This window comes from Canis lupus, chromosome 5, assembly GCF_003254725.2.
Source record: "Canis lupus dingo isolate Sandy chromosome 5, ASM325472v2, whole genome shotgun sequence".
NCBI classification, from domain to species: domain Eukaryota; kingdom Metazoa; phylum Chordata; class Mammalia; order Carnivora; family Canidae; genus Canis; species Canis lupus.
In genome coordinates, this window is record NC_064247.1 from 82,913,935 (window position 1) to 82,928,825 (window position 14,891).

Sequence of the window (14,891 nt, forward strand, 5' to 3'; positions counted from 1 at the left end):
CATTCCCTGGTGGGGGTGCCGGGACAGGAGACCTCTCTCGGGCTCCATCAGGAGGTCAAGTTCACATCCTGTAACCAGCCCAGCGCCCTGTTTGGGGCTGTGAGATCCTGGCCGCTGGCCCCCCTGCCCCTCCTTCTGCGATCGCACAGCCTGTTGATGATACTCGGTGAGTGGGAGCGCCATGTGGGCCCTTCCAGAGGACGGTGCCGGGACTGTGTCCTTTATGAAGTGCTCTGCTAGTCAGCTGCTGTGGCTCCTGCTCAAACACTGCTCTGACTCAATCAGTCGAGAGGGGATTATTTTTTTCATACCCGCAGGATGTTGGAGTATTTTGAAAAGAACAAACCCTCATATTTGCGACAAGCCTCACTGAGGCGGAACAGCTCATTTTATAGATGTCTGCCTCTGAGATATTATTTACCTAGTTAAAAAAGATTCACAACAAATGCCGGGCACAGCCCCGGCTCCATTTCTTGCCAGTCTCAGCGGCAGCGGCTGGGAAGTGGAGGCCCGGGCATGCCAAGAACACAGATGACAAGGGGACCCATGGTGCCACCCTTTGAATGGGATGCTGACATGGCTTTGAGGAAGCCACCGTGGACGCCGTCAGTTGGAGGTGAGTCTGGATCATCCAGCCGGGTCTTAGGAGCGTTAGGGTGGCGTGGGGTAGGGACCACCTCATTCCCCTAGTCTGTAAGCCCTACACCCGGAGGGACCATTCCCGACCTCTGGGTGATGGCAGAGGCCATTAAAATGTGTGGATTTTTGTTTTTGAAACACACCACGGAATTGTCCTGAAGAAGATTTTTGTTTAACATGAGGCTGGGGAGATGGTTCTCGTTTATTAAAACATACATACGCAACAGAACCCGCTTGACTTTGTATTACCAGCATCCGCCTGGAGGCAGGGTTCATGAAGCAAAGGAGATTTTATTTATTAAAGGAAACACATTTCTACCTGTTTCTTGGCTTCCAGAGCAGATACCCCGAAGGATGACTGAGTCCCAGGAGATGAGGATGTGGTCTCGGAGGGGGGAGGGGAACCAGGCCCTACTCCACTCCCGGCGATCAGATCACTCTGTTCCCCAAGGGCCAGGCCACGTGTGTGCCATTCTGAGTGTCTGGCACTTTGCAGGTGCTCAGCAGCTCTTCTGTGAGCAGATGAATGAGTGATCTCATTCAGTCCCCCGACAACCGTCTCCAGTAGGCATGAATATCCTCCTATAAAATCCTTTCTCATGACATCCCAGCTGCCCGTTTGCAGCCATCCTCTATTTCTCTGAGGTTTTGGTTTTATCTGCTATTGGAGGACCTTCGAGAAACGTCACCTGGGGATTCTCAGTCCCAGGGTCTCATGTGAGCCCCTCTCTGCCCTGTCATGGCATCCTTAATTTCTTCCTGTTGCTGCCCACCTTATTGGCATTCACGGACCGTAACATCTTGGGGGGATCACCTCGGGGTGTGGTGTCTGTGCCCAGAGCTCTCTCCCGAGGCTCACCAGGCTGCCTGTCCTCACGGTCCCTGTTACTGGGTCCTGCGCATACCCAAGCTATGCTGGGAAGCGTGGAGAAGCCAGCAGAATGCCCCTCGCACCTGGGGGGGCGGTGGTGTAGGGGCTCCCATGTGCTCTCTGTGCTGGGAGTCACGTGGCGGGCATTCCCGCAGGCAGGAATAAAGACGCACGGCCAGGGTGCTGCCGGGACCTTCACCACCCCTCCCCAGTGTGAGATACTCACAGGATTATTTTTCAAAGGCTCGTGACTCCTGCAGCCCATTTGCTCAATTGTGACACAAGTTCAGTTGCCATTTTGGAAAAACTATATTAATATGAGAGCTGCTATGGTGTTTGCTTCTCCAGCCTCTCAGTGCACCTTTTTTTTTTCCTGTATTTTGACAGTGAATTTCTCCATGCATTGGGGAAAAAATTTCCAATTAAATCCAAAAACATACAGGAGATAAATTAAATCTCACTGATTTCTGCCATCGGGGCAACGCCCCGGGTTCTTCATTTAGTCTGCAAAGCCATAGAATCTTGATTACCATGGAACTGGGTCACTCGGTTGTCAGTGTGAGCGCAGGCTGTCACCCACCAGTTGATGCTGGGGTGATCCAACGGCCCATACCACTGCACTGGCCCCATCTCCCTCAGAGTTCACAGGGATAATTTTCACAGCTACTGAAATCCTCACCACGAGGGCAGTGTTGTCCCCACTCTACAGATGAGGAAGGCAAGGTGGGGAGCTGAGGCACCTGGCCTTGAGTGAACCTGAATTTGAGCTGAGGTCTGATTGTTCAATTAGCAAGGGTTTTTTTTCTAGCCTTTGATTTATGTGGCACATCCCTGAACCCCACCTGTTCCCATTAGCATTGCTGTGCAACAAATTTTAGCAACGGGTAGCGGCAGAGAACGCTGTGGTGTGTTAGATTCTGTGGGTTGGAGCTCAGCATAGTGGGGATCGCCTGTCCACTGGGAACACTCCCGAGCGGAGGGGGACTTGATGGCAGGGTCCAGAATCATCTGAGGCTCCTTCGTTCATGCACCCATTTGTCTGCCATCTGGGTCAGGATGACCAGAGGCCTAGGATTGCCAAGAGGACCACCTCCCTGTGGCCTCTCCGTGTAGCTCGGCTTCCTCCCAGCCAGGCGGCCTCAGAGTGGTTAAACTCCTTACCTGGCAGCTCAGAGCTCCAAGGTGGGTGTTTCAGAGAATAAAGTGAAAGCCTCACGGCCGTTAATGACTCAGCCTTGGAAGTCACACGGCGGGCGTCCCTTCTGTGTGTTCTGCTGCTGAAGTAGTTGTGTGCCAATTTACATCCCCACCTCCCGGGGGGGTAGTGTCAAGGCCACCCTGCAGAAGGGGACTTGGGCGGGGAATCTTGCCATGGTTGTCAGGGAATAGGCTGCCCCTTTACTAAGCCTGGTGAGAGCAAGCCAGCTCGCAGTCCGTCAGTCAAAATATAAACGCAGCCCTGGGATTGGAGTCTTACGGGGGACAGGACGGTGGGACATCTCATTATCAGTCGTCTTTCCTGCAAGCAGTTCAGGTGTACACAGAGAGCCCAGAGGAAGGCAGGATTGTTCTGTCCTTTGTGGCCAACATCTCCCGGTCTGGCTCTTCCAATTTCTGCCCTTGGGGCCCCTTCCCCGTGTGACCACTGCTCTGGAAGTCCCTTGGAAATGGACGCCCTTTCCTTTGGATTTTCCTCCTTGCTTCCCGCCCTGTGGTTCCGTGGTCCTCTCACCCTGGTGTTCCTGTCTTCGTGAGCTCAGGCTCTGCGTAGGGCCTGAAGCTTGCAGCCCCCTCTGGTTCTTCTCTGCAGGGTCTCGGGCCAGTTGGCTCTTTGCCCCGGCCAACACTGGCCTTCCCCGTTGTCTCTGTGTGGGCTTCCTTTGCTGCCTTCAGCACGTATCTCCTTCCCTTTAAAACTGCAGCCTTGGGGAGGGGAGAAAAAAAAATCCCATCTCACAAGGAAAGGGTCTTTTTTATGCTTTTAAGGTTTATTATAATTTTTTTAGCTATTGCCAATGTCCTGATTCATGCTCAGAAGAGGCAGGAAGGTATTTCTCTATTAGAATAGGTAAGGGCAGGGGGACACCTGGGTGGCTCAGCAGTTGAGCATCTGCCTTCAGCTCAGGTTGTGATACCGGGGTCCCGGGATCAAGTCCCCCATTGGGCTCCCTGCATGGAGCCTGCTTCTCTCTCTGTGTCTCTGCCTCTCTCTGTGTGTCTCCCATGAATAAAAAAAAAAAAAAAAAAGATTAGATAAAGGGGGAGAAATGGATCAGTTTGCTTGCTTTGACACTTGTTGGTGCCAAATACCTACTTGAAAACTCACTCCTTCCATACTCAGCCAGAAATTACCCTTTCTTGTCTGCAGTGCGGGTCCCCTGTGGGGTCGCACGAGGACACCTCTCGTCCGATGCACACTTCTGTGTGCGTGGAGAGCTTCCTGCCCACCCCACACCTCCCTGGGCTTTCATGGTACCGCTTGGCTCTTTGCTGGTTTGGAGAGAGTCCCCCTGAGGAGGGTTATGGAGTGTGGTGGGGTGGGGTGGGGTGCGGTGCGGTGCAGGACCTGCCCGGCCGACGGGCCAGGGGGAGACAGCCCACAGGCAGTGTGAGGACAGGGTGATGCGAGCCATGGACGAGGGCCACTTCCCTGCCCTTGGGGGGCTCGGAGGAGGGACAGCAACAGCGAGGGCCGGTGGGGTGGTGAAGCCCCCCTTCAGGGATCTGTGCAAGCTCGCCTCCTCCCTGCTGGAGAGACCCGAGGCTTGTGCTCTGAGGAGGGGGCCCTTGGCCGTGGCTTTGCAGGTGCCCGTGTAGTGACAGAGCTGGCAGAGAGGAGGGAGGCCTTACAAGATCTGGCATGGCCAGGGGGCCCTGGGTGCTGGGGAGAGCTGGGGGGCAGGGGCCCAAGTCCCGAGCAGCTGCCGGGGGTGGGGGGAGAAGGGGGAGCAGAGAGGGAGCTGAGGACGCCTCAGGAGGGCCAGCTCTGCCTGGGAACCTGTCCTGGGTCTTTGAGAGGGGCGGTGAAGATTTGCATTGCCTTCAGGTCCCTTTGGGCTGCAGGACTGAGGCTCTGTGTGTGCGCACAGCCCCGGGCTGGGCTGGCATCGCGGCCACCCTGGAGGCCCGAGGGTTGGGGGGCGGGCGGGCGCTCAGCTTAGAGGCCGCCGAAGAGAGTGGGGAGCCCCAGAGAGGTGGAGGCACAGGATGTGGTCAGGGCCCCCTCTGACTGCGGCAGGGAGCTGGGTTAGAGGAGGTGTGGCCGGGGAGAGGGCACTGGGGGAGGCAGGGGCAAGGAGAGAGTGGGGACCGGGGGAGCCATGGCCAAACCCGCAGCACTGGTGACGCTGGGAGGAGGCGGCGACAGAGAGGAGGAGCTGGGGCCACGTCGGGCCCGTGGCCGGCGGACAGGGTGAACGGGATAGTAACTCAGTGGCCACAGTTCTGGCGCAGAGCCACTGCCCGGTAGCAGGTGGCAGCTACCGCTGGAATGATGATGGTGACATTTTCATGTGTGTGACGAACTGGGAAGTTCTGTCCCCATCCTGAGGCCAAGGGGCAGTCTCGGCCTTGTTCACTGCACCGTGGGTGACAGGAGGCAGGAGCCCACTGAGAATCTCTGGAATGAGGGACGGAACGGGGTAGGCCCGTCACTGGCCTCTGGTCCTCAGTCTGCTGTGGCCGCAAGACAGGGCTCTGCCCGGGGGGTACCCCGAGTCCCGAGGAGAAGGCGTCGGGCTGAGAAGCTTGGCTCCAGGGTCCGTCTTCCCACTAGACACACCTCACAGCTTAGAATGTCACGGGAATGTCATTCCTTTGGTCTCAGTTCCCTTAATAGAAATAGTGCCAGGGAGCAGCCCCCAGGGGCTGTGTGTGTCTGCACGTGCCCTGCGTGCTTGCGACCATACAGGCCAAGGGGTTTGTGCATGTGTGCGTGTGCGTGTGTGAAGCTCTCCTCCGCTTAGCCAGGTCGAAGGTCACGGGATGTGAATATCTTGGCTCCTTAGAGCTTCAGGTTCGGAGGTCCTGTGGGACGGCGGATCCTGGATGGCGGCTTTTTAGGGCCTTTTGGACAGGCCCCCCGAGAACCTGTCCTGAGAGCTGGCCTCACCTTCCGGTCATTCCCCTCTTTTCTGAGGGTGAGGGGATTAAGAGGCACAGACTTCCAGTGATAGGTCACAAGGATGAAAAGCACAGCACAGGGAGTATAGTCAGCGCTGCTGCAGTGACATTACAGGGTGACAGAGGGGCAGCCCTTACCGTGGTGAGCATCGTGTATCGTACAGAACTGCCAAATCTGCGCTGCACATGAGGCTGGTACGGCACCGTATGTCAGCCATACTTCAATCCTAAGAATTTTTAAAAAACTTGTGTATGGGGGCTCTCAGGGTCTATGCCTCCGGAAACTTCCATCCACACCAGGTGGGCAGCTGAGCCTAAGAGCGGCGCTGTTGGTGTTGGACAAGCCTTGAGGCATCTTATGCTGCCCCGTGCACTCTCTTCCCTACCCCTGGTCACAGCCTTTATTTATAGGCAGGGTTAGTGAGGGTTTCTGGATCTTGGCACATCTCAGTCCAGATGATTCTTCCTTGTGGGGGCCGTCCCGTGCCTTGGAGGACGCTCAGCAGCAGCCCTGGCCTGCACCCATTATGTGCAAATAGCGCCTCCCCTCCCCTCAAGCTGTGACAAAAACGTCTTTAGGGGCCCCTGGGGGGCTCAGTGGGTGAAGTGTCAGACTCTTGGTTTGGGGTCTGGTCGTGATCTTGGGGCTGGGGGGTTGAGCCCCGTGTCAGGCTCCGTGCTCAGTGGGTAGTCTCCTGAGAGTCTCTCCCTCCGCTCTGCTCCTTCCTCCGACTCTAAAATAAATAAATCTTTTAAAAATGTTGCAGATACTGCTAAATATCCTCAGATTCTGCTAAATATCCTCAGATACTGCTAAATTATTCCTCAGCTGGGAATAAAGCAGTTCCCAGCTGAGAACCAGGGTTTGAGGAATAAAAAGCCTTTGAGGTGTGGTCTCTGTCCGTGGGTGGCCCCCTATGCTGTGTCCTGTCTGGCGTCAGGCTCCCTGATGGTGGGCTGTGGGCTGCATTTCTGTATAATTATGGAAGGAGAAACAGGACAGGTCAGGAGCTCACCTCCGTCTTTCTTGTCCCCGTGCTCTTGGCCCCTGATCTCTCTCTTATTCCTCCTGCCAACCCCCAAACATTGGCCAGATTCCCCCAACAAGACCCATGCCCCAGAGGCAGAGGGTAGGCCTGGGACCACGGGGCTCCTAGCTGGGCAGGCCCGGGAGGGGCCCCTTCGCTAGCTCGGCCCTGCTGCCGGGGTGGTCGGTCTCCGCCCGGGCACCCACAGCCTGCTCCGGCCCCTCCACTGAGTCAGGCTGGTCTGTGTGACCAGTAGGGCGTGGTGGAGGGGACAGCGGATGACCTCTGGTGTTCAGCTCGTGTGGTGTTGCAGCATCTGCCCTGTGCGCTCCAGTGGCCTGTGCGGGGCGGGCCCTGCCGTGGCTCCCTAGGGGGAGGCCATGCCACGAGGACGCTCGAGAAACTCTGTGGAGAGGCCCACGTGGCAAGGAGCTGAGGTTCCCACCAGCAGCTAGTGCTGGCTTGCGGGCATCTGAATGGATCATCCTCTGGCCCCACCGAGGCCTTCAGCCGGGGGGATGTCCTGTGAGGTCCTGGCTGCACCTTTAGGAGACCTCACGCCAGAACTCCCAGCTACCTTGCTCCTGAATTCCTGACCCACAAACTGTGAGAGATAATAGATGTTGATTGTTGTTTTAAGTCATTGAGTTGCGGGGCGGGGGAGGGGGTAATGTGTTATGCAGCAGTGGATAACAAATACACCTGCCACCGTCACAATATCCACAGGGGCCCTCTGAACCTGGGTTCTATGGAAGATGACGGGAAGATTAATGAGTAATCCCCGGACCTGCCTGAATGACTGGGAGTGGAATATCGCAGCGATTCTCTGCAGTCCTGAGTTTGGCCCCTCATCCTCCTCCTAGGGTCCCCGTCGGGAGGCTGAGGGTGATGGTGCTTTTCATTCCTTATGCCGTTTGCCTCCCCTCATCTAGAGGTACAGAGCCTGTGCTGGTGTCTCAGGAGCCAGGTCTGGGCCACAGCTGCCACAGCTGGGGTCACAGAGAAGAAAGGCCCTGGTGACTTGGAGTGATTCAGAATCAGTGGACAGCAAAGGTCAGAGTGAAGGGTTGGTAATGGAAACGAGAGGGGGCTTGGCGGCAGTCCCCAGGGGCAGAGCTGAGCCAGGAAGGGAGGGATGCCAGGAGGAGGACAGATGAGCTGGAGCGTTTCAAGGCGTTGGGCTGGTTGGCCACCGTCCATTTCCCACATTCTGGTGCGTTGCAGGGCGGGCTCCCCGAATTAGAGCCTTCCTGTCAACTGCGAGGGATTCAGTGTCTCTCCATCTGCAGTTTCCTGATGGAAAACCCCTTACGTACAACATCTAGTGACAGCATCCGTCTAGGCCTGGCTGTCGCTGTCCCTGCCCGGTTGCTGCAGTGATCTGGGCACACACTGCAGGTCGCCCGTTGCCTGATTTGTCGGGGGGTGCCTCAACTACCTCCCGCTTCTCTCTCCGAAAAGTAGCCTCTAGAGTCGAGTGGGGCCTGAAACAGCCTCCTCTGCTGTGCCGGAGCCCTTGACGCCATGATCATTCTCATGCGATGTCCCCTTTCCCTGGCATCTGGAGTTTGATGGTGTGGCCTTTCCTGCCCACCAGGCACGGAGGTGAGTGATCTGCGGTGGGACGCAGGGTTGGAGGGAGAGGCCCCGACTTGAAGCGGGGTTTGATTGATTTTTCCACCCTCTGCTTACCACACTGAGCAAGGCCGGGGTGACTGTCTAGCTAGAGTGACAATCAGACAGTTAAGACCCGGGGGCACCCGCCCTCCAGGGTTTCCCTTAGTTCATGGAAGGGGAGGAGCAGGGGCTGCGCTCACTGGAGCACAAGCTCCTTTGCTCCTTTGTGCTACTCCCCAAACCCCTGTGGCTCCCTGAGCTCGAGCCTTCCTCCGCCTGACCCTCTGCGGACTTTCCAGCAGCCTCTGCCCTCCTGCCCTCGGGCTTCTGCCGTGGGGGCGGGTGCCTGGTGTTGGACACGTCACGGGCCCCCCACCGTGGTGCCTCCCCAGCGCCTGCCAGCTCCTCAAGCTGAACCATCCTCCCACATGGTCCCCGCGTCCACCCACACCCTGCACCCCCAGCAGGTGCCCTCCGCATGCCCGTCTCGTGCCCCCAGCGCTCTCTGCCCTGGTGCCCATTGTGGCTCTTGTTCCCTTTTCCATTTGTCCATTGATTACTGGTTTTCCAAGAATTTCCTTAAGAGACCAAAAGGAACGAGAAAAAGATTTCGATGTTTGTATAATGTGCACTCTCCAAGGCATGATCCCAGGCAGGAGCCGCTCTCACCTGGGTTTAAAGGTAGTTCAAGGATCTCTCTCTCTCTCTCTCTCTCTCTCTCTCTCTCTTTAAATTGTGGTAAAAGCACCTAACGGAACATTTGCCGTCTTGAGCATTTTCAAGTATACAGTTTGGTAGGTGTGACCTCCGTTCGCATTGGTGTGCAGCAGACCTCCCGACCGTTTTCATCTTGCAAGACTGAAACTCCATAAACAGTAGCTCCCCCCTCTCCCCCAGCGCCTGGCAACTGCCCTTCTCCTCTGTCTCTCTGAATTGGACAGTCCTGGATGCCTCTAGAAGTGGATTTGTGCAGGCTTATCTCACTGAGCACCATGTCCGAAGGTTCCCCCACGTTGTAGCCCGTGACAGGGTTTCCTGCCTTTTTAGAATTGAATATTACCCCGTGTGTGTCTGTGCGCATCACCTTTGGTTTACCCATCCGTCGGCGGGTTGCTTCCAACCTGTGGCTCTTAAGCCTCGTGCTGCTGTGAACATGGGGGTGTGAATATCTCAAGGCCTTACTTTCCATTCTTTTGAATATTTACCCTGAAATGGGATTTCTGAACCATATGTTTTTTTTTTGTTTGTTTTTTGGAACCATTATACTGTTTTCCATAGTGGTTGCACCATTTTACGTTCCCATAGTGTATAAGAGTTCCAATTTCTCAACATTCTTGCCAACACTTGATCTTTTCTGTGTTTTTTTTTTTTCCTTCTTTCTGATAGTAGCCGTCCTAATGGATGTGAGGTGGTACCTCAATGTGGCTTTCAATTTGCATTTCTGTAATTAGTAACGAACATTTTTTCATATTTGTCTGTGATTTGTATGTCATCTTTGGAGAAATCTCTTTTCCAGTCCTTTGACCATTTTTCAGTCAGGTTATTTGATGTTTTGTTGTTGGGCTGTAGGGGTTCTTCGTATGTTCTGGATACAGGATTTGCAAATATTTCCTCTCATTGTGTTGGTTGCCTTTGCTCTGCTGATCGTATTGTCTGATGCAGTGATGGGGACCTTTAGAATGTCCTAGAGCAGACGGCTCATCTCTTTTGGGGGCCGGTCTTACAGTTTTCATTCAGTCACTCAGTCCGTTAATTCAGAAGGTAACCCGTTAAGTCCCCACACTCTGCCGGCAAGCACTATGCTGGGCACCAGGGGTGGCAAGGGAAAGCAGCAAATAGGCACAAGGCATGTGACAAGCACCTGCTCCTCACCTTCCTGGGCTGGCTATGAGTTCAGCCCCAGCGACGGTGGCTGGTGGCCCATTCCCTGACAGCTCAGACCAACCTTGCTCTTACAGCATCCACTTCATGTGGGCGCTGGGTGATAGATGCTCCTGTCCTCTCCAGGGCCAATTCTGAGGTCTTCTCACTGCTTCTCAGGAGGCCCCAGCAGACCCCCTGCTGATCTTTTTCTCCATGTCTCCTCCCTCACTCCTGCTCCCAAGGGATTCGTCCCAGATAAACTACCTGCATCCCAGTCCTGGTCTTAGGCTGTGCCTTCTGGGAACCCCACAGAAGCACCTTCTGCTGCCCAGAGACTTTACACTAGACTTAGGGGAGACGTGTCAGGAAAGCTTCCTTGAGAAAGTGACATTTTTCCTGCAGCTGAAGAAAGGCCCATCATTTGGTGGGTAAAGAGGGTGAGGGGCAGGGAAGCAGTCTGGGCAGAGGAAGCCACGTGTGCAGAGGTCCTGTGGCTGCTGGAGGAGTATGGCTTGTTCTAAGAAGACATCAAAGCCCCCCCCCCCCCCCCACTGCCCTCAATTCCTCCAGGTTCCACATTCTTGTCCCCTGGATCCACAGAACCAAGATCCCAGCATGCCTTGCACCACGGTTCAGCTATTTATAATAAAGGGGAGAGGATATCTGAGTGTGACACGTTCCTGTTTCAACTCTGGGGTATTCTGGGGGAATTGGTAGGTGAGTTCCCATTAGAGAGAAGGGCAGAAAAACTCAAGTGATTTGTTTTAAAAAGCAATGCGGTCTGGCCTCTTTCTCCAGGGTAGTGTTAATAGGGAAGAATCAGACAGGTGGTGTGTATAAGTGGTACCCTGGCCCCTCAGCTTGTCTTCCTCCCTCCCAAGACTTCCCATCTCTTGCTCTCAGGGCTCTGGGGCCCAGCTGTCACTGTGGAGGCCTTGCCTGCTTTCCATCTCACCCACCAAGGGGAAACTGGGTCCTCTGTTAGTTTTTGACCTCAGTGATGGTTCTGGTTGAGTCTGCAGGCGTAGTCTTGTAGGGGCCCCTTCCCTCTTGTTCTGCTCCCCTGTCCTCCCCTGGGGCGGTTCTGATGCGGGCTCTGTGGTGGAGCCAGAGAACTTGGAGCAAGGAACCCCTGACTCTCATGTATTGGAGGCCCCAGCGCGCCAGCACTGCCCAGTCTGAGAAGTGACTTTTCTTTTTTTTTTTTTTCTCTCCATACCTGAAATTCTCCTTTCCGAACCAAGGCTGCAGGAATTACAATCCTGTCTTCCTCTCTACCTGTGTGACTTTGGACCGGTTCCACGAGCTCCCTGTGCCTCTGCTGCCTCATCCCTATGGGACGATAACAGGTGGATGTGACAATCATACCCGGCAAGTGGGCAAGTGCTTACAGCAGCCGGAGCTGAGGAAGTGAGGCCTTTGCCGTTAGGATGGGCAGGCAGGAGGCGGGTTCTGTGCTTTTAGGACCCTGGAGCTCAGTCCTGAAAGGGGAGCTTTCAGATGGGACCCCTACTGTGGGAGTGTTGCCTGAGGTCCAAGAAGTCAGGGAAGTCAGGGCCACCAGCATTCAGGGGTTTACATCTGGGTGCCGCTGTCTGGGAAAGGAAGTAGCATTTCACAAGGAGAGCCTCCATGCTTTTGGGGGAGGTGTGGGTGTGTTAGACGTGGGCAGCTGCTGTCCTTTAAAAAAAAAAAAAAATATATATATATAAAGAGAGGGGAGAGAGATGGAGAGGGAGAGAGAGGGAGAGGGAACGGGAGAGGGGGAAGGGGAGAGGGGCGAGAGAAGGAGAGGGAGAGAGAAGGGAGGGGAGAGGGGGAGAAAGGAGAGGGGGAGAGAAGGGGGAGGGGGAGAGAGTGGGGAGAGGGAGGGGGGAGAGAAGGGAGGGGGAGGGGGAGAGTGGGGAGAGAGAGAAGGAGAGGGGAGGGGAGAGGGGGAAAAAGGGAGGGGAGGGGGGAAAGAAGAGGGAGAGAGAGAAGAGAGAGGGAGAGAGAGAGAAGAAGGAGGAGGAGGAGGGAGGGGGGGAGAGAGGGAGAGGGATCGAGGGGGAGGGAGGGAGGGAGAAGGATGGAAGGAGGGGAGAGGTGGGGAGGGAGAGGGAGGGGAACGGGCTGTCCGCCTGCCCTGACACTGGAAGGCAGCCACTGCCGTGCACACGAAGCAGGGCGGGGTGCCCGCGGGCACATGCGGAGGCACACGCGGGGGGGAGGGGAGGGGAGGGGGGCGAGGGGGCGGGGACCCCGTCCCTGGCGGCGGCGCAGTGGCCCGGCGCGCGGTGATGCCCTCGGTCAGCAGAGGGCGCTGTGGCCACGCGGCTGCCCGCCCGCGCCCCTGGAGCCGCTGCACGCGGAGCAGCCTCCTGGCTGCGGGGCCCTCCCCCTCCCCCCTCCCCCTCCCGCCACCCCGGCCCCCCCTCCCCCCCCCCCCCGCCACCCCGGCCCCCCCCCCCCCCCCCCCCCCCCCCCCCCCCCCGCAGCCAAGGTGGGGCCGCCCGAGGTCGCGCGGCCTCCGTGGGGGTGGCGCTGCGAGCCCTGGGCTGCTGCCCTGCTCCGGGTCGGGCCCTGGACCCTCCCCCCCCCCCCCCCCCCCCCCCCCCCCCCCCCCCCCCCCCGCCGTCTGGTTGGGGCCGTGGTCTTTAGAGGCGATGCCCTCCGGCGCGCCGCAGACCCTTTCCTGGACGGGCCTCGACACCCCTCGGGCACCTGGACCCCCCCAGGGGCCTCCCCCCAGGGGCCTCCCCGCCAGGGGCCCTTTCAGCCCCACTGCCCAGAGAGGGGCGGGGGGCCCTCGAGGGACGGCCAGAGGGGCTGCCCGAAGCCCCCGCCACCTGCATCGCAGTAGGCTGGGGGCCCCACTCCGGGGCGTCCGGATTGGCCCTTGAAAGTCTGTGGTCAGGATCCTCTGAAACAGGCGTGAGAAGGTCCCGTGGAGGGTTGGGCTAACGGGCACCCAGTGCCTGCAGCCAGATCTACATGGGAGCCCATGAGGCGGGAGCCCATGAGGCCGGAGTCTGCGGGGAGCCGGCAGGTGCTGTGGGGCCTGCAGCTGGCGGGGGCACTGGAGTCCTTGGGCCTGATGTCTTGGCAGCTGGGAGGAACCTCACTGCTCTGTTGGCGGGGAAGCTGGCCCAGAGAGGAAGGCCGTCCTGTGAAGGGCATCAGCCTGCTCGGAGGTCCTCCCGCCGCCCACCTGCAGGGGACGGCAGCAGTGAGCCATAGAAAGTTCTGGAGCACTCCCCAGGGTGAGACCGTCATTTCTCCAGCTGCAGCGTGGCACATCGCATTGGTCTGCAGGCGTCTCTCTGCAATCCACGTCCCGGGCCCAGAGCAGAGCTGACCGGGAGGAGCCCTGGAGCCACGGTCAGTCTTCTTTGGAGGCTGTGGACACAGTGAACATGCCACCCCTTACAGCTCATCTCTGGGGGGCGGCTCCAGTCAGGGGCATGACCTCCATCCCCGCCTGAGCCTCCGTCCCACGCAAACACCATGTTTCCATTAAGCTGACAGTAATAAAAACAATTTCTTTCTGAACATGGGGCCAACACATTTATACTTTTAAAGGCGTCTATAAAAATGTCGAGGGTACCAAGAGTGTCCCCCATCCCTGACCCCTGCCTCCCCGTCCTCTTCCTGGAGGCCACAGTTACGGCCAGCTTCCTGCCAGGCTTCCCCGGTACCCTGTGCAGATGAAAGTGTCTGCGTTCTTCTGTCTCTTTTTAAGCACAAAGCACATTACACAGGCTGTTCTGCACCTTGCTTTTGACTTCAAATATATTAAAAAAAAAAAAATCGGTCCTAGAGACTATTCCATATCACTAGGTGAGGTTGTCTGTCTCCAGCTGAGTAGTGAGGAGCTCATGTCTGGGGACCCTCCTTGCAACTTGAGTCGGGATTGTTCCCTTACTAGCTGGTGACCCTGGGCAAATTATTTCACCATTCTGAGCTCCAGTTTTCTCATTAGAAAAAAAAAAAAAAAAAAAAAAAGCATGATAACACTTATTTCCTGAGATCATTGTGAGGATTCAAGAACAAAAACACTGCACACAGGCTTTGGCATGCAGTAAGTGCTCAGTAAATGGCAGGTATGGACTCATTCCCTCATTTACATTCAATTTTTAACAGCGCAGTTTAAACTCCAAGTGCCCCGCCCCGTGGTGATGTTGTGGAAGAGTCAGGCTCGGGGCCCCTCTTACATCCTGGCTTTGTTACTTGCCAGTTAGCCGTGTGCGCCCGAACAGATGATATAATACCTTGCAGGGTTGTGGGCGGGGCTGTTGAGATCACGGTTAGTTGGGCACAGAGGCACCCGGAGCAGTGCCTGGCGTGTGATGAAGATGATGATGACACAAAGCAGCAGCCGTTCCTATCCTCTGAGCAATGAGCACATGCCTGGCGTGGGGTGCCGATGGCCTCGTCGCGCGTCTAGGAACCTTGTCTGGTCCGTCTTCCACCTTCACCAAGTACCTTGTGCGTGCCTGGCGCTGTGCTCTGTCTGTGCTTCTGACACAGCTACTGTATTATTATTATTTTTTCTTACAGAAAAAGACGCTGAGGCTCAGAGATGTTAAATTGAATAAGATCACACAGCTAATAAGAAGGCGATTTATTGCATGCCTGATAACAGACCTGGAGGTTAAGGTTCGAAAGGGGGCCTGATCCAGCACTCACTCCCCCTCCTTCCCTCCACCCCCCTCTTCCTTCCTTCTCTTGTTTCTTCTCTTTGTTCCCTTCCAAGTCTCTTTCCTTGCACC

The 14,891-nt window shown here is 56.5% G+C and overlaps 1 long non-coding RNA gene across 1 annotated transcript in view; it reads left to right on the forward strand.

Moving 5' to 3' along the window:
- LOC112646447 (uncharacterized) overlaps positions 1-11,870 on the forward strand; it is a 112,033-nt gene extending 100,163 nt beyond the window's left edge. The window contains exons 3-5 of the long non-coding RNA XR_007410993.1: positions 459-616; positions 7,387-8,265; positions 11,385-11,870. This is a non-coding gene — a long non-coding RNA (uncharacterized LOC112646447). The remainder of the gene's footprint in view (positions 1-458; positions 617-7,386; positions 8,266-11,384) is intronic.
- Positions 11,871-14,891: the final 3,021 nt, after the last annotated feature.